The sequence below is a fragment of the Lathyrus oleraceus genome, chromosome 1, assembly GCF_024323335.1.
Source record: "Lathyrus oleraceus cultivar Zhongwan6 chromosome 1, CAAS_Psat_ZW6_1.0, whole genome shotgun sequence".
NCBI lineage: Eukaryota > Viridiplantae > Streptophyta > Magnoliopsida > Fabales > Fabaceae > Lathyrus > Lathyrus oleraceus.
Genome location: NC_066579.1, coordinates 369975175 through 369992302, shown reverse-complemented (window position 1 = coordinate 369992302; position 17128 = coordinate 369975175).

Genomic DNA, 17128 nt, shown 5'->3' with positions numbered 1-17128 from the left:
GAACAAGAGATCTTCGATATCTGAAGATGAACTTCACTAGAAAAATACAAGAGGTAAAACTCTACACCGACTCTCAAATGGGAGATTGCGTGCACTTGTTTCTTCTACTCCAACACTTAGATCAATAAATCTTAGCATGTGCTCCCTTCTCACTTCTGCTAGTCTTTATATATTGACTGAATCATTAAAGTCTCTTTTGAAAGAGTTGTACCTTGATCATTGCCTTGGCATTGATGCTGCACTAATTGTGCCAGCACTAGTGGAGCTTGAACATTTAGAAGTGTTGTCAGTGGCTGGCATTCCAACTGTTAGCGATACATTTGTCAAGGATTACATCGTTGCACGTGGTCACAACATGAAAGAGCTAATTCTGAAGGATTGCATGTAAGTATCATTGTAGCAGTCTGTTTCATTACTAAAATCTCCTCTAAAGGTACTCATAAAAGTAATTTCTTAATTCTTAGACAATTTCATTTCAAAAAGTTGGTAGATAAATTTCCAGTCAGAGAAAAATTTAACCTAATTTGGTATATATGTTAAATCCAATTATTGTCCTTTTTTAACTGTTGATCATTCTATGAAATTGCTGATTATTTGTGAATTTCTTAGTCCTTTCAAAATTAATATTTTACCCAAATTATAGGCTCCTTATTTTCTTTCTTTCTCAAAAGATATTTATCATTAAGCTTATTGATTATATTATTTGATATGCAGAAACTTGACTGATGCATCAATAAAAGTCATTATTGCTGAACACTGTCCGGCAATATGTGGACTTGATTTATCAAATGTGTGCAAATTAACAGATATGTCTATGGGATATCTTACAAACATCTGTCATGTACTTCATTCACTGAAGCTTTGCCGTAACTCATTCAGGTGTTTGTTTTTCCCGTACTTGTCTGTGTTTAATTTTTGTGTTATATTTTGCTTAGGCCAGACACATGTATTTTTAGTGCTTTATTGCTACCCTCACTTTTCATTGTGCACTTTTCCGACTTGTATTTGTGATCGTATGTTATTGTATAAAATAGTGCAAGTCTATGATTAACAAAGCCTTAATGAAGATATGTTTCATACTGCTGCTGCAGGTAACATATGTTTTTCTGAAGGGCCACTCAAACTCTCAGATCCAGATAATTGGTATAAAAATGGCTTCTATTTTACAACATGTCAATATTCTATTTTTTATTAAATAATGCAATAATACCATTATTAAGGAGTTTTCAAAAAATTATTTTAAAAATGTAAAGATAAAATCATTTAATTTAATATTAACTTTGATTATTTTCCTAAAATAAATTCTTATAATTTATTGGTTACTAATTTACATATTTAAAGTTGGAAATAATAAATATTTTATTAAATAATGTAATAATATTATTACTTTTTTGTAAGGTTGTATTTTTTAAGGATTTTTTTTTAAATAATGCAATAATATCATTATTAAGGAGTTTTTAAAAAATAATTTTAAAAATGTAAAGATAAAACCATTTAATTTAATATTAACTTTGATTATTTTCCTAAAACATTTTTTTATAATTTATTGAAGTATTTTTTATTGGTTACTAATTTACATATTTAAAGTTGGAAATAATATTAAATAATGTAATAACATTATTACTTGTTTTTTTAAGGTTGTATTTTTTAAGGATTTTTTTTTTAAAATAATGCAATAATATCATTATTAAGGAGTTTTCAAAAAATCATTTTAAAAATGTACAGATAAAATCAATTAATTTAATATTAACTTTGATTATTTTCCAAAAATAAATTTTTATAATTTATTTAAGTATTTTTTATTGGTTATTAATTAGCATATTTAAAGCTGGAAATAATAAATATTTTATTAAATAATGTAATAATATTATTACTTGTTTTTTTTAAGGTTGTATTTTTTAAGGATATTTTTTATTAAATAATGCAATAATACCATTATTAAGGAGTTTTTGAAAAGTCATTTTAAAAATGTAAAGATAAAATCATTTAATTTAATATTAACTTTATTATTTTCCTAAAATAAATTCTTATAATTTATTGAAGTATTTTTTATTGGTTATTAATTCACATATTTTAAAGTTGGAAACAATAAATATTTTATTAAATAATGTAATAATATTATTACTTGTTTTTTTAAGGTTGTATTTTGTAAGGAGTTTTTTTTATTAAATAATGTAATAACACCATTATTTAGGAGTTTTTAAAAAATTATTTTAAAAATGTAAAGATTTATCCTAAAATAAATTATTAGATATTGTACATATTTTAAAGGCTACATAAAACAAATATAGTATTATTGCACTGATTGTTTTCAAGTTTAAAGTATCTTATTGTTAAACTTTTAATATTTAAAATTGTTTTTTATTATTTCTCGTGAAAATCATTTTTGTGTAATAATAAAATCACTTGTTACTAAATTTGCAATGGACCGATTTTATAATATATTACTTTATTATTATTTATATTTTATATTAACAGAACTTTTCCAAAATATAATACTTCCAGACATTTTATATAATACTAGTTTTATATTGCAGTTCAGTTACATAGTTTTAAAAGCTTAACTTATTAGAAAATAATTCAAATAACTGGATTTAACCGAAGGGGTTTGGGGAATTGCAGTCAGGGTAACAGTTTACATAACTGGATTTTAAAATCAATATGGATTTCACAGAACTCGTTTGTACAATTGCAATTCAGATAAACAGTGTACATAACTGGATTTTAAAATCAATCTGGTTTGAGGAATTGTAATTCAGATGACTAGTTTTAAAAACCAGTTCAGATATATGGATTTCACAGAACTCGTTTGTACAATTGCAATTCAGATAATTAACCAGTAAAAAAACCAAACTGGAGTTCAGATAACTAAATCTGAAAAGGTAATCAGTTAGATAAATGTTCAAAGAAAACCAGTTTTAAAAACCATTCAATTAATTGGATTTGAGGACCAATTTTAAAAACAGTTCAGATAACTAGATTTTGAGAACAAGTTAAAAAACAGTTCAGATAACTGGACTTAGTAACCAGTTTAAAAACTGTTCAATTAACTGGATTTAGCAACCAGTTTAAATAACCGGATCTGTGAACCAGTTTAAAGAACAGTTGAGATGATTTGTGAACCAGTTTAAAGAACAGTTCAGATAACTGGATCTGTGAACCAGTTTAAAGAACAGTTGAGATGATTTGTGAACCAATTCAGATATATTGATTTGTAAATAAGTTTAAGAAACAGTTCAATTAACTGGAAATAGTACAGATAACTGAATTCAGTAACCAGTTTAAATATCCGGATTTGTGAACCAGTTAAAAACAGGTCAAATATCCAAATTTGTGAACCAATTTTCAAAACAGTTCAGATAATTGGAATTGAGAACCAGTTAAAAAGCAGTTCAGATAACTGAATTTAGTAACAAGTTTAAAAACAGTTCGGATAACTGGACTTGTGAACCAGTTCAAAACAGTTCGGATAACTGGATTTGTGAACCAGTTCAAAACAGTTCCGATTCCACATCTCCATCCGCCAAGCTCCGACGACCTCCGTCTCGACACCCTCCAAATCACCGCCGAACAGCAACGTCGGCCCTTCAACACAAACCCCACCTTTCCTTCTTCTTCCCCAAAAAATCTCCATCACACGAATTCCTCTTTTTCATAACCTCCCCATCGTGAATCTGCCTTCATTCCAAAAGAATCGTTGTCGGAACCACCCTTTCCGTTTCGTCCAAACTCTGTGTGTTTCCATCTCCGCTCAACAATCTTCCTTCACGAACGGCCACAGCGCCGTCACCGACCTCAGACCCGGCCACAACAACCTTCTTCTTCTCCGCTCGCACCTCCACACCGTTCGCCGTCGCAACAACGCCGAAACACCATTGAGCAATTACCCATCCCTCATTAACTCCGACTCCATCAAAACTCAGCAACGCGTCCACAACTGTGACAACATCGAAACTGACACTTCCAAAACTGTGACAACATCGAAATCGTGGGTAATATTCTTAAACCTACAAGTCTTCTTAAAATATGCAAGTTTCTTTCTTTCGATTTTATAATGGCGAGTCAAGGCGTCGGTTGATTTTGTTTTCTAATTGGAACTAATAATTTTGTCAAGCCTATGAGATTCGCAAGTTTGAGTTTGAAACATTTGTGTTTTGGGTTTATTCCCTGTTTTATGAATTACCAACATTATTGCTTGTTCACGTTTTGAGTCGAAGTTTACTCCGTATTTGGATTGATAATATCAATGTGGTGTTGCTTTGATTTCGGTACTTGAACTGTTGTAAATAGAACTGTAAATATTGATGTTGAGTTAGTATTTATAAATATTTGTTTCGAGTTAATCGCTTCAATTGTAAGCAGACGAGTTCATTTGGGGTTCCATGGAAAAATGGAAGAAAGTTTATGGAGAAGAACGTATAGTCCAATTTGTGATGTTGCACTTGGATATCAGTGTTTAATGTTGTTTCTAGATTTCAAATTTGACAAAAGGGGTCTTTCTTCTGGGTTTTTTTTTGGGCAATCGTCCCTCATGTCCTCTACTGGCTTGAAACTATTATTATTAAAAGAATTTTTATCACATGGATTATTGGGATTTATAGTGCTAAGAGTTTAGGCCCGTTTCCCTTGATGAACCTTTGTTTTGTATACACCCTATGTATTATAATTTTTTGCTCATTACGTTAAATCATGATTTTATCCAACGGAATCGACAAACTTCATGTCGGTATGCCACTAAAACCTCTATAAATCAATAGAATATTTTTCACCGCGTTTGGATTTCGCGAATAACATTAATCGTTGTTATCTCGCATAAACCGGTTCGAGCACACCAATTCGATTAAATCAAGTGATACCGTCACTTAAACGCTTTCTCGTTAATTACAATCAATTAATTAAATTTTGTCTAATTAGTTAATTATTATTAACCGATTCTAAAATTAACTTGATCATTTGATTTAGGTAAATAATTTTAATAACTAATCTTAATTAATTGATTCAATCAAACTTTAATTAATTATTTTGGTCAATTAAATGGTGATTGACTTATTGCACTCCAATTCATCATCGATTTTAAAGCACAAGACCATGATTAAACCATTTAAAAGTCAAACAACTCTCGATTCAATATCAAGCCAATTTCCATACCCTTGTAAACCGATCGCTTTTAGCATCGCCATCAACCTCACATAGCTTACTCTTGGGCTTTCTTACAATGAGACCTATTTAGTATTTCTTCTGTTTTTTTTCGCAATCGTCCCTCATGTCCTCTACTGGCTTGAAACTATTATTATTAAAAGAATTTTTGTCACATGGATTATTGGGATTTATAGTGCTAAGAGTTTAGGCCCGTTTCCCTTGATGAACCTTTGTTTTGTATACACCCCATGTATTATAAATTTTTTGCTCATTACGTTGAGAGCAGGCTACTATTGGCTGACAATGGAGCCTGACTGCTGCAAATATGTAAAGAAATGCCATAAGTGTCAGATTTATGCGAATAAGATTCATATTCCCCCGACACTTCTGAATGTAATGTCATCACCATGGCCTTTCTCCATGTGGGGAATTGACATGATTGGCATGATAGAGCCGAAAGCGTCCAACGGACACAAATTTATTCTCGTAGCAATTGATTACTTCACTAAGTGGGTTGAAGCGGCATCATATGCAAATGTGACCAGGAAGGTGGTCGTGAAGTTTATCAAGAATCAACTCATATGCCGTTATGGTGTGCCAGATAAGATCATTACTGATAATGGATCTAACCTGAATAACAAGATGATGAAAGAGTTGTGTAGTGAGTTCAAGATTGCACACCATAATTCTTCTCCTTATAGACCCAAGATGAATGGGGCTGTTGAAGTTGCTAATAAGAATATCAAGAAGATTATCCAGAAGATGGTTGTCACGTATAAAGATTGGCATGAGATACTGCCATTTGCTTTGCATGGATATCGTACATCTGTCCGCACTTCAACAAGGGTAACCTCTTTCTCTCTTGTTTATGGCATGGAGGCCGTACTCCCAGTAGAGGTGGAGATCCCATCAATGGGAGTCTTGATGGAGGCCAAGTTGACTGATGCTGAATGGGTTCAGAGTCGCTATGACCAAATGAATTTGATTGAAGAGAAGAGATTGACTGCCATGTGTCATGGTCGGTTGTATCAGCAGAGAATGAAGAAAGCTTTTGATAAGAAGGTCAAGCCTCGTGTGTCCCGAGAAGGTGACCTTGTGCTCAAGAAAGTCTTGTCTTTCGCGCCCGATTCCAGGGGCAAGTGGACTCCAAACTATGAAGGTCCATATGTTGTTAAGAGAGCCTTTTCAGGCGGTGCTTTGATACTTACAACTATGGATGGGGAGGATTTCACTCGTCCTGTGAATTCAGATGCAGTCAAGAAATACTTCGCCTAAAAAATAAAAACAGAATAGCTCGCTAAGTTGAAAACCCGAAAGGGCGGCTTAGGCAAAAATGAGCGTCTCGGTGGATTGAAAACCCGAAAGGGCGATCCAGGCAAAAGTTAGAGACATAAAAAATGAATATATGCATCCCGCTAGATTGAGTACCTCATCCTGGGGCAATCTAGGCAAAAATTAGGGATTTGGCTAGTAACTGCATCCTGACAAGACTGTGTTCTACAACTGTCATCCATCAGAGATTCTTGTTCATTCGTTGTCAACCAAAGCTTCGAATACATCGAACTCAGAATTGGTGGAGAAATGGTCATTATGTTCAATGTAGCCCTTTTCCAATATATATCACCAATTTCAAACTTGTAAAAAATCTATGGGGTCTTGCCATTTGCAGGCTACCATTCCATCAAACGAATTTGAGCCTTTTATCCAATTATTTGCACTCTTATTTGCTTCTATTTCAACAAATGTTTTGCATTTTTTAATTGAGAAAATATCATTGTTTTAAATAAATGAATTTTTCATAATTTGTTTTTTAAACAAAGTGAAAATTCACAATGACAAAAGGATACTTAGGAGATCCTCAGTGCTCTCCCAAGGGTGGTATGATCCCCAACAGGGTAAGACATTTGTTCATATCCCTAGCATGACTGTATCTTCTTCCTCCGGATCCCCTTTTATGGTTCATCCCCGAGTGATATGTTTGTTGAGATGTTCACCACTCTCCCCTTCAGCGGAAGAGTGATCTTTTCTCCTCAGCAGGTGTGATCTCCTTGGTGAGTTTGGTACTTGGTGTCGGATCACCAGATTCCTCTTATATCCCTCAGATGGATTCCTCAGTAGAGTTGCTTTTGTGGCAGTTTCTGCCTGTGCAATGAACTTTTTTCCCCAGCCGGATTGACTGATGATTCATCCCCTAGAGATTTTGTGATTTCCTGGTATCTCTGATTCCCCGGCAGATTGGATACTCTCCATTGGAATTTTGGGCTTCCTCCCTTGAGATGTAGTACCGGACGGCTATGTGCCTTTTCCTTTAGAGCTGTTTGTGTTAGAATGTCTGTTTGTCAGCATTCATCATACATAAATCACGCATATGTGCATATAATCTTCAAACATTTGGATATTCATATTGCATTTTTTTCCATATATCTATTGTTTGTTATCCTCTGCTAGTTAGTAATACATTTCCCAAGCAGATGTCGGTGTCTGATCCCTCAATATAGAGTCAGCCCCTTTAAGCAGAAAGTGTTTATCTTTCCTGCCATATTCCCCACTGAGTTATATCCTCGTGGACGACGGTTGTTTCTGCTTCCTCCCAACACATATATTGGGATGGGTTCCCCTATTGAGTTATATCCTCATTAGGATGAGTCTCGATTCAGTTTGCCTTTTTGGTTTGATCCTAAATTGGCCTCTTGTGACTGTCTCTGGTGTTTCCCTGTGGTAAATGAATAATTGCTCAGTAATCAATAATTATTCACCTTATCCTCAACGGAGTTTGTGGTTTTCTACCCTTATACCGGTAGTTGTAAACCCTATTTTCCCCCCTTTGCAGAGTTAACCATTGTTGTTCATCCTAGTTGATGACGGTTACTCTTCCGTGGTTTTCTACCCAGTATCCGGTAGATGTAATCCCCTCTTTGACGATTATCATTATCCAATATTCGGTATTGATATTCCCTCCTTCTTTTGGATAATTGCTCTGATTAAGCAATTTTATCCCCAGCGGGTCCTCTTTCATTTACCGTTTGCCGGTGATGTTTGTTGCTCCCATTGTTTGGTCATCATTATATACCTAGTTTTGGTATCCCGATGCCTTTCTCTGTCGGTCGATTTATCCTTTATTAACCCAGTAACCGGTTGTGGATAATCTTCCATGCGAGTATATTATCTACGTTTCGACGGTAATAGATAATATGTCTCATGCACTCTTTGGTCGAAGCCTTTTGTTCTTCCCCAGTCGAGTAAGATTCGTATCCCTGTTTTGGAATCGAATGTCCATCCCATAATCGAGTTTGCGTTCTTCCCTCTTTTTTGGATGATGAGTGTTTTGGGAATATTCTCCAATTCATGCTTTGGTTGGTCACCTATTATATGCCCAGTAACCGGTATCCCTAGTGTTCCTTCCTTCTGCTCCCTATTATGACTTTGGTCCCCTGTGGAGTCAGATTTTCCTGAGTTGAGATATACCTTTTAGGTCTTCCTCAGATGATTTGGTTGATTGATATCTCTCACCCTTATACCGGTCTTAGATATTCATTCTTCCCGAGCTTGTTGTTCTCTCACCCTTATACCGGTGATCAGATCACATGTCTCATTGAGCTTGTTACCCAGTAACCGGTAACACCTCATCCCGCTGCTTCCCCAGGAGAGTCTTTTTAGACATCCCCAGCGAGGTATCTGTTGTGGATCGCCTTTTGCTGTGTTGGCATATTCCCCAACACATGCACCTTCGAGTCAGCTCGATGTCCTTCCATTGAGTTTACCCCCTTTGGGATTCTGTTCCCCAAGTTTCAAGTCGTGACCTGCTCACGCATTTTTTTATTCTTCTTCTTATCCCTATGAGAGTCCCCAGAGTCTCTATCCCTAGTGAGTGTATTACTCCTATGGATTGTCAATTTCTCCGGATGTCTTTTCTTCTTTGTGGACACATATCCCCACAGAGTTTGTTTGTTTTGAATACATACATTTGCATTATGAGGTCTCTTAGGGACCAAAATTTGTCTCTTTGTTATTATTTAAGCCCATTCTACCTCGTCGAGACGAAGATTTTAACCTTCACTTCTCCGGCTAGAATGACCTTAAATAGGGGCATCTGTAAGACCCCAATTTTGTCCCTAAGATCCCTCATGGCATCATAACATTGCATTGCATAGCCTCAAGGATCATTGAGCATCTTGGCTCCCTTTCCCTTTGGGTAGGGATCTCTTGTGAGTGGTTTGAGATCACCAAGCATGCTTGAATTGTATATCATTGCTTTTCTTGTTTTATTTACTAACCAAAAGCACAAAAATATGTCACTAACATCTTTTGTTTGTAGCTTAAGCAATCACCAGGTCAAGAGATTCAAGAAGATCCTTTGTGTAAGAGATGAGGTATTTTCTTGGGATGAGGATCACATGATTATTATAAGGAGCTTACATGAGCTAGGGTTTCATTTTGAAGCAATTTCACCAAGTGGTAGAGGCTCAAGTTAATCAAGACATATCAAGGTCATCTGAGGACCAAAAGTCAATTGCGCGCCAGATCTGATGGCTGGTGCATTTTCTGGATTAATTCAAATGTTTTATTTCCCTCCATTTTTCCATTGTTATTTCAATTATTTTAGTCACTTTGTAAAATTCATAAAAAATGCAAAAATAATCCAAATGAGTCCCAATTTTTTTTCATAGTTTTGTATTGGTGTTTACTTTTTTATGGTTCTAAATTCATGAATTGTTGATGTCTGGATTTTTAGTTGGGAATTTTTGAATTGATGTTGTGCCAAATTGACCTAGTGCATTCAATGTATTGTGAAATCCTCATTTTTGAGCCATTTGATCCACTCTTTTGCATACATGACATGAATTATTGGTCACTGGTTTGGATTTTTTCTCACATGTTATCATCATTTTTGACACATAGAGAAAAGTGTGACAATTTGTGTCACATTTTTGACATTGAATTGGTGCATTTTTGTTCACATAGCATTTGCATCATTCTGGACTTGATTTTTTGCATGTTGAACATTCATGGCATGAGAAACTTATACAAGAAATCTCAAAGTCATTGCATGCATTTCTGATTTGGTATGAATTTTCTAAGTTGGAAGCTCATTTTGTGCATATTTTTTAGGCTTTTTGAAGCATTTGAATGATATTTGGAGAATGGTGGATCTTTGGCCATGGTGGTTGGTGTTTAGGGGTTCATATGGTTCTGTTTGGGGTTTGTGATTTGATTCATCTCATGCCATTGGTTGTTTATGCTTTGTTGTGTTGATTGGATGTACATAAGCTAACTTTGTTGTTTTGTTTCGGGATTGGATACTTAGCATTGGTAATTGGGTTTGTTCTCACTTTGTGAGATGCAAATACATTGAGTACTGACCTATTGTTGTTTTGTAGGGTTTTAATTGATGTGGTGAACTCATGAGCTCATTTGAGTGCAAGGGCACTTATGCACTGAATTGTGTAACTGTTAGAGGGTTTCACTGCTTGTTTTCTGGTTTTATGACTGAAGTACTGACTGTTTAGTCTTTGTACAGGTACCTTAGTTGCTTGCTTGCTTTAGCTCTTGCTTGAGCATTGGATTGTGGTTGACACACCACTCAGGTAGTTAGCTTCTTACTTCATGTAGTCTGAAGTCCTGTCACCTTTTTGGCAGGCATTTTGCTGGCAAGTCCTCCTTCAGAGGCTCTGTTTGTGTTTGTTTAAAATTGTGCTCAAAGACCTCCAAGAAGAGGCATGTGTTATATTTGATAAGACCTCCAAGAGAAGAGGCAATTGACGGATAAAAGGGATTAGTAGTCAATCCCCCGTTATTCAGTGTGTCGTTCTTTATGCTCGCACTACGTGTTGATTCTTCTGAACATGTGCCCCAGATCTTTGTCCAGAGTCTGTCAAGTGGAAAAGGATCCCACTTTCTGGATCCCCACGCTTTCTTTGTCATGAGCTCACCCTGGCCAGGGTTAAGAGCATGAGGTCTCATCCTCATTACCGATTTGATCAGCTTCATCCTAACGTTCAATGTTAGTGGTTAAGAGCTACAGATTACCCTTTACAGTTTGGCTTGTTTGTCGAGGTTGACATGACCCCTATTGACTAAAGCCCACCCATTGTTTGAGCCTCTTGTATGGATATAGTGTGTGATGTTTATTTACTTGTGAGTTAAGTTCTTGTTAGAGACCTCAACTTAGGGATGTTGATTGCATAACAACTATTAGGCTCGAGTCTTAATCTCCCTATTAGTTTGTTGTTTCCCGGGTCTCTGGTTAGGAGAGTGTTTTACCCCCATGGAACTTTTGATGTGTGTGCTCTTGAACTAGGAGTTTCCATTTGAGCTTAATTGGAGGATCATTACCATGTTCATCCAAGTGGAAGATACAAGATACATTGAGGATCTCTTATGAGACTTGTTTGATTGCTTATACTTTGTGCTTGCTTATTCCAAAGGATGGGAGCTACTTGGATCATCAATATGATCTCAAGAGAGGAACTCCTAGTGTGGTTTCATTTCTTATTCCTCATCTTTTTGTTTTCCTTAGGACTTAGCCCTTCTTATTCATCTCTCCACTCTAACCCAATCCAAAACCCTTTTTGTGCAAACATTCAACCTTTGTTTTCAACATTAGAAACCTAAGCCTTATGCTTTTGATTTTCAAACTTTCTTTTCATAACACTCATTTTGAATTGAATCTTTAAGTCAACTTTGACTACTTTTGTATATACTTCTAATTGGTAAATATAACCCATTCAAATTTCCCTTTTGTGGTTCCAATGGCCACTTTCTTAATCAAAATTTTCCATAACCTTTAGCTATTAGGTTTGAGTTATCCTTGTGGTAGATGTAATACTCACCTATATCCTTAGTGATGGACAATGAGTCTTCCATGCTTATTATAGGGTTAACCCCTCACTAGCATGTTGAAGCTATCCTCACATGGTGGATTTGTGGTTTGGTTGAGCTTTCTCCCTCTGATAACAAAAGACCTTAAGGCTTTTGGACCAATCAATTCACCAATTTGTTTTGAGATTTTTACCCCGAACTACGAGGTTTTGATCCTAATCTTTTTATAAGATGGTACGTAGGCAATGGATTCATCCATCCAAACACAAAATGTAAATAACTTGTACATTCTCTTCTCATCTCTTCAATCATGTTTGCACAAATAAACTTTCACAAGACAAACTACCTTACAACAAGTATGAAAAGGGCTCCCTAGGAGTACCTAGGATGTTTTGGGTGCCTAACACCTTCCCATTGCATAACCAACCCCCTTACCCAGATCTCAGTTTCTTTTATTAGTTTTTGTTGAAACTATTAGGTTTTTGTTCGCTTTCTAACCATTCCTTTGGATAAATAGAAGTACGGTGGCGACTCGACTTGTATGGTTTACCTTGGATTTAGTCAATATCTCCTAAGGTAACGAATACCCCGCTACAAACATCAATGGCATAAACCAAGTTGAATTATTTATATTTCAAATACCCACATCAGTTGAAAACCAGAAAGTCACAAAGCTAGTTTTTGAGTCAAGAAGAATGCAAATCATATACCAGTTAAAACTCAATTTTCATAAACAGTAAAATTAAAATTCTTACCACAACAAGTACACGTCTTACTGCTGTAAAGATCCAATGGAAATGATCACGCATTTTTGAGATCTTACCACAAAACGAATTCGTCTTACCCCTTTCGTTGTTTGGGACCACACCAAAATCTAGAGGAGATTTTATTCTAACGGATTGATTTGGATTTTTGCCAGCTCTTAAGGTTGAGAGACCTCGTACTCAAACCTCTACAAAATAGGCTCCAAGCATCGTACAAGGACCCTGAAAAATAAGCATTGTTACTCTGCAGAAATAGAATCCAAACATTACTAAAAGCTCTATTTTCCTTTTGGAGTTTGTTGATATTTCACACTGAAACTCAACAAACTTGAGCTAAGCCACGATTTGCCCCAAAACAATTACCACAGCAATAACAACGACGTAAGATCCAAGAGGAAGGATAAGAGGCGAAGAGCACAAAATGGAGGAAGGAAGAAAAGGAGAAGAAGCGACATACCTCGAGGTTGGATTACATCGCCGGTACCCTCGTCGGAGACTTTGTTTTTCGGCAAGCTCTGTATCACTTCATTAAAGAGGTGGTGAGTCCCAAGGCAGCATGCAGGCGTATGCCGCGTGTGGAAATCCAAATGGTCATTTAACCGGCGCCCCTTCGCATCCCACGGTCTCTAGACGGACTTCCAATTTTGGGCTTAAGGCCCACGTTTTTTATTTTTGCTGGTTGACTGCTTTTTTTTTTGGTATGGAAAGTTTTTGGGCCTTAGGGCTATCGCACCTCGAAAGAAAAGAAAAAAAAATGGGGATATGACTTCAAAGCGAAGCGCGATCGCACGCTCGCAATGATGGACTGAACAGAGTCGCCACCGAACTTTATTTATTCCTAAACAGGAAAGGGGAAATATCGATAAAACCCAAGAAACAAAACGATAATGATTATTGGTCGTCGCAACCAAATCAGGGTTCGGGAGTCGATTACGCAAGGGGAAGATATTAGCACCCCTCACGTCCGTTGTACTCAACGGGAACCATTAGGTCAGTTGTGTGCGTTAGTGTTAGTTTGAAATGTTAGGCTTTTCGAATTATTAGGTGGGAAAGAAAGAAAAGATGAGAAGAAAATGTTTTTGGATTTTTAATGAAGGATTAAACCTAAGTTTTTTATTAGTGGGCCTGACAAGATTTACGAATCCTGCTCCTACGTATCTCAAAAGAGAAATCAAGGCTTACGTAGTTCTGGGTAGAAAAATGTTTATTTGTTGGTCGATTTTAGCGAAAGCTATATTGTATTAATCGACGAAAACATTATTTTACCCAAAACAGATGAGGAGTAGACGCATACCACACATCGAACGGATTTATAAATCTACATTCGGAAAAGCGTCATTTATCTCTACTAAACAATCGTGGCCGAAACATTGTTTTGCATCACCTTAAGACAATATATCTTTCATTTATACAAAGGTTTTTGATTAATCGCGCGGCGGCGAGAAAGAGTTTGATTGATTGGATTCATTTTGAGTGATGGCGAGAACTCGGATGAGCGAGATATACATCTCGAATCCTAGTTTCAGGAGTGCACGGTATACACCATGTTCCATTTCCATCTTTATTGAAAGAGGTTAAGATAGGAATTAAGTATTTTTGGAATTTGATTGGGAAAGGGTTTGAAGAGACCGCATTGACAATTTTAGACGATGGCGAGAATTAAGATTGGCGAGGCATACGTCTCGAATCTTAACCTCAGGAGTGCATGGTATACACCATGTTCCATTTCCACCTTTATTGAAAAAGTGTTAAATAAGATTTAGGTATCTTAGATTTGATTGAGAAAGGGTTTGACGAAACCACATTGACAACTTTAGACGATGGCGAGAGTTAAGATTGACGAGGCATGCGTCTCGAATCTTAACCTCAGGAGTGCATGGTATACACCATGTTCCATTTCCACCTTTATTGGAAAAGTGTTAAGTAAGAATTAGGTATTTTGGTTTTTTGTTGTGAAAATGACTTGACCCTAGATCAAGTGTTGATGGACGTTTAAGAGAAATTTGAATGAGTGTTTGAGAGAGCAAAGTGGATAAATTTGGATGATGGCGAGAGCTAGGATTGGCGAGATATACATCTCGAATCCTAGTCTCAGGAGTGCGCGGTATACACCACGTTCCACTTCCATCTTATTGCAAAGGTCTTAACTATAAATTAATATTTTTTGAGTTTTTATTAGAAAAAATGGCTTGACGTTGAAATCAATCGTTTGATGAAAGTTTGAAAGAAATGGAATAGAATAGGAGGGAGAAATGAATTGATTTGTTTATTGAGAAAATACTCGACGTTGGATCGAGTCATTATTTTTGTATTTTTGGAAATTGTTGATTTCATTCTTGTGTTAGTAGCTAACTAAATATTCAAAGAAATAAAACAGTAGAAAATTATTACACATCGGGGGAGTGGGGTACATCTTGTCAAATGGGGATTCAAAATCATGAAATAATTAAATCGGGCCCAAACAACAAATGATGCAAAGTATGAGTGTAAGTGAAAGAGAACCGGCTCATTGTAAGAAAGCCCAAGAGTAAACTATGTGAGGTTGATGGCGATGCTTAAAAGCAATCGACTTACAAGGGTGTGGAAATGGGCTCGACATTGAATCGAGAAAAATGTGATTTTAATAGTTTCAAATGGTTTTGAATGTATGACGAAATTAAAAGAAAGCAAATCGGTGTTATTAAACAATAATGAAACTATGAGTATAATAAAAACATAAACATAAAAAAAAAATGCTAAAAGAAATAAAATGCTACATATAGGTATTGAACCCACTCCACTAAAGACTATAAAACTACCCTCTCTCCACTAAGCCATTTATGATTACTCATTATTTACAACAAACACTTGGGTATATAAACCAGAACATATTGGAATAAAAGTTTTTTTTTAAGAAAATAGAAACTAAAAGGAAGTAGTCTGTTGGACTACCAAATGGGAGAAAACAAGGAAAGATACCCTAGCCGCCTGGCTGTTGGGTTTTTCAATGGAATATGAATTGAAAATGTGTAAACATTTATTAACTAAAATTTAGGAAGTTTAAACAAAAATCTTAATAGTTTCAAAAAGACTTATTCTGTTTAAAATAAATTAAAAAAGAAAATAAGGAAACAATGCAATAGACACTTCCGTCTCTCTCACACTGCGTCTCTCACAATCTCACAATCTCACAAGCTCAAAGAATCTCTCTCTCTCAAGTTAGACGCTTCCGTCTCTCTCACACTGCGTCTCTCACAACTTCACACCAAACCCCTCTCACAAACTCGTCTCTCTCACAACTTCACACCCAAAGCTGAACTACAACAGAGATTTAAAATGAAAATCCCAAACGAAAGCTCACCTTCGGTGATTCGGCAGCTCAGGTAACGATCGGATCCCCCCTTTCGCCTCTTCAGACACTGACTTCCTTTTGATTTTAGGATTAGGGTTTTTGGTAGAATTTTGTCCGCCTCCAATTTTTTTCCGTCCTCACAATTCTTAGGGTTTTTTGCTTTGAAGTTTTTCGCCGTTAATTTTCGTTTTTTCCCCAATCGTCCCTCTCCTCACTGATTTTCTTCTCCTATTTATCTCTGCAGCTTTAGGGTTTCAATTTGGTATCCAAAGATTCAATAGGGAAACTTCCTGGAAACGCTTTTTGTGCTCAGAATCGGGTTGTCCTGTTTGATGCTACAATTCGAAACGGTAATCTGAACTCATGCTTTCTCCCTCTGTTTTGTCCTAATGCCAATTTGGGAATTCTTTTTTGAAATTTTAACCGACTTGCCAATTGCTTTGCGTTACTGCAGTAAAAAATATTGAAGATTCAAAAGCAGTTTCGGTTTTGATCACAACTCTGGTTTTGTACTCGGTTTTGGGTAATTTTCTAAATTTTACTGCCTTGCTAATTGCTCTGTGTTACTGCAGTGAAAAAAATATTGAAGATTCAAAGGCGGTTTCGGTTTTGATCACAGCTTTGGATTGCTATGGTTTGGGTTATGTAGGTCCACGGTTAACATGAATTATGGAGGTATGATTGGTTATGGACCAGGGGCATCACTTAACAGGCAATATGTTCTTGATTTCCTCACCAAACAACATTTTCTCAACCTTTAATCTCTCTAGTGATGTTCTAGACACAGTTGATTCCAAACAATCGAACAATGCTGCATAAGAATATAGGGCTTCAAGCAGCCGCTCCATTAGAGTTGAACCGTTGTGATTTGAATCCTATTCGGTAACAACCATGACTTTCAGCGATAAACTCCACAGGGCGTTGAGCAAGCTTTCTGCATTCATTGAAGCAGTTGAAGATGCTGGCGAAGAGGATGATGATGCTGAATCAGGACTTGGACTATAGCCATTAACCATATCTTTTTCAAGTAAATCCCCTAATGATGTGCTTTGGTTCATGTTGATGTAAGACATTT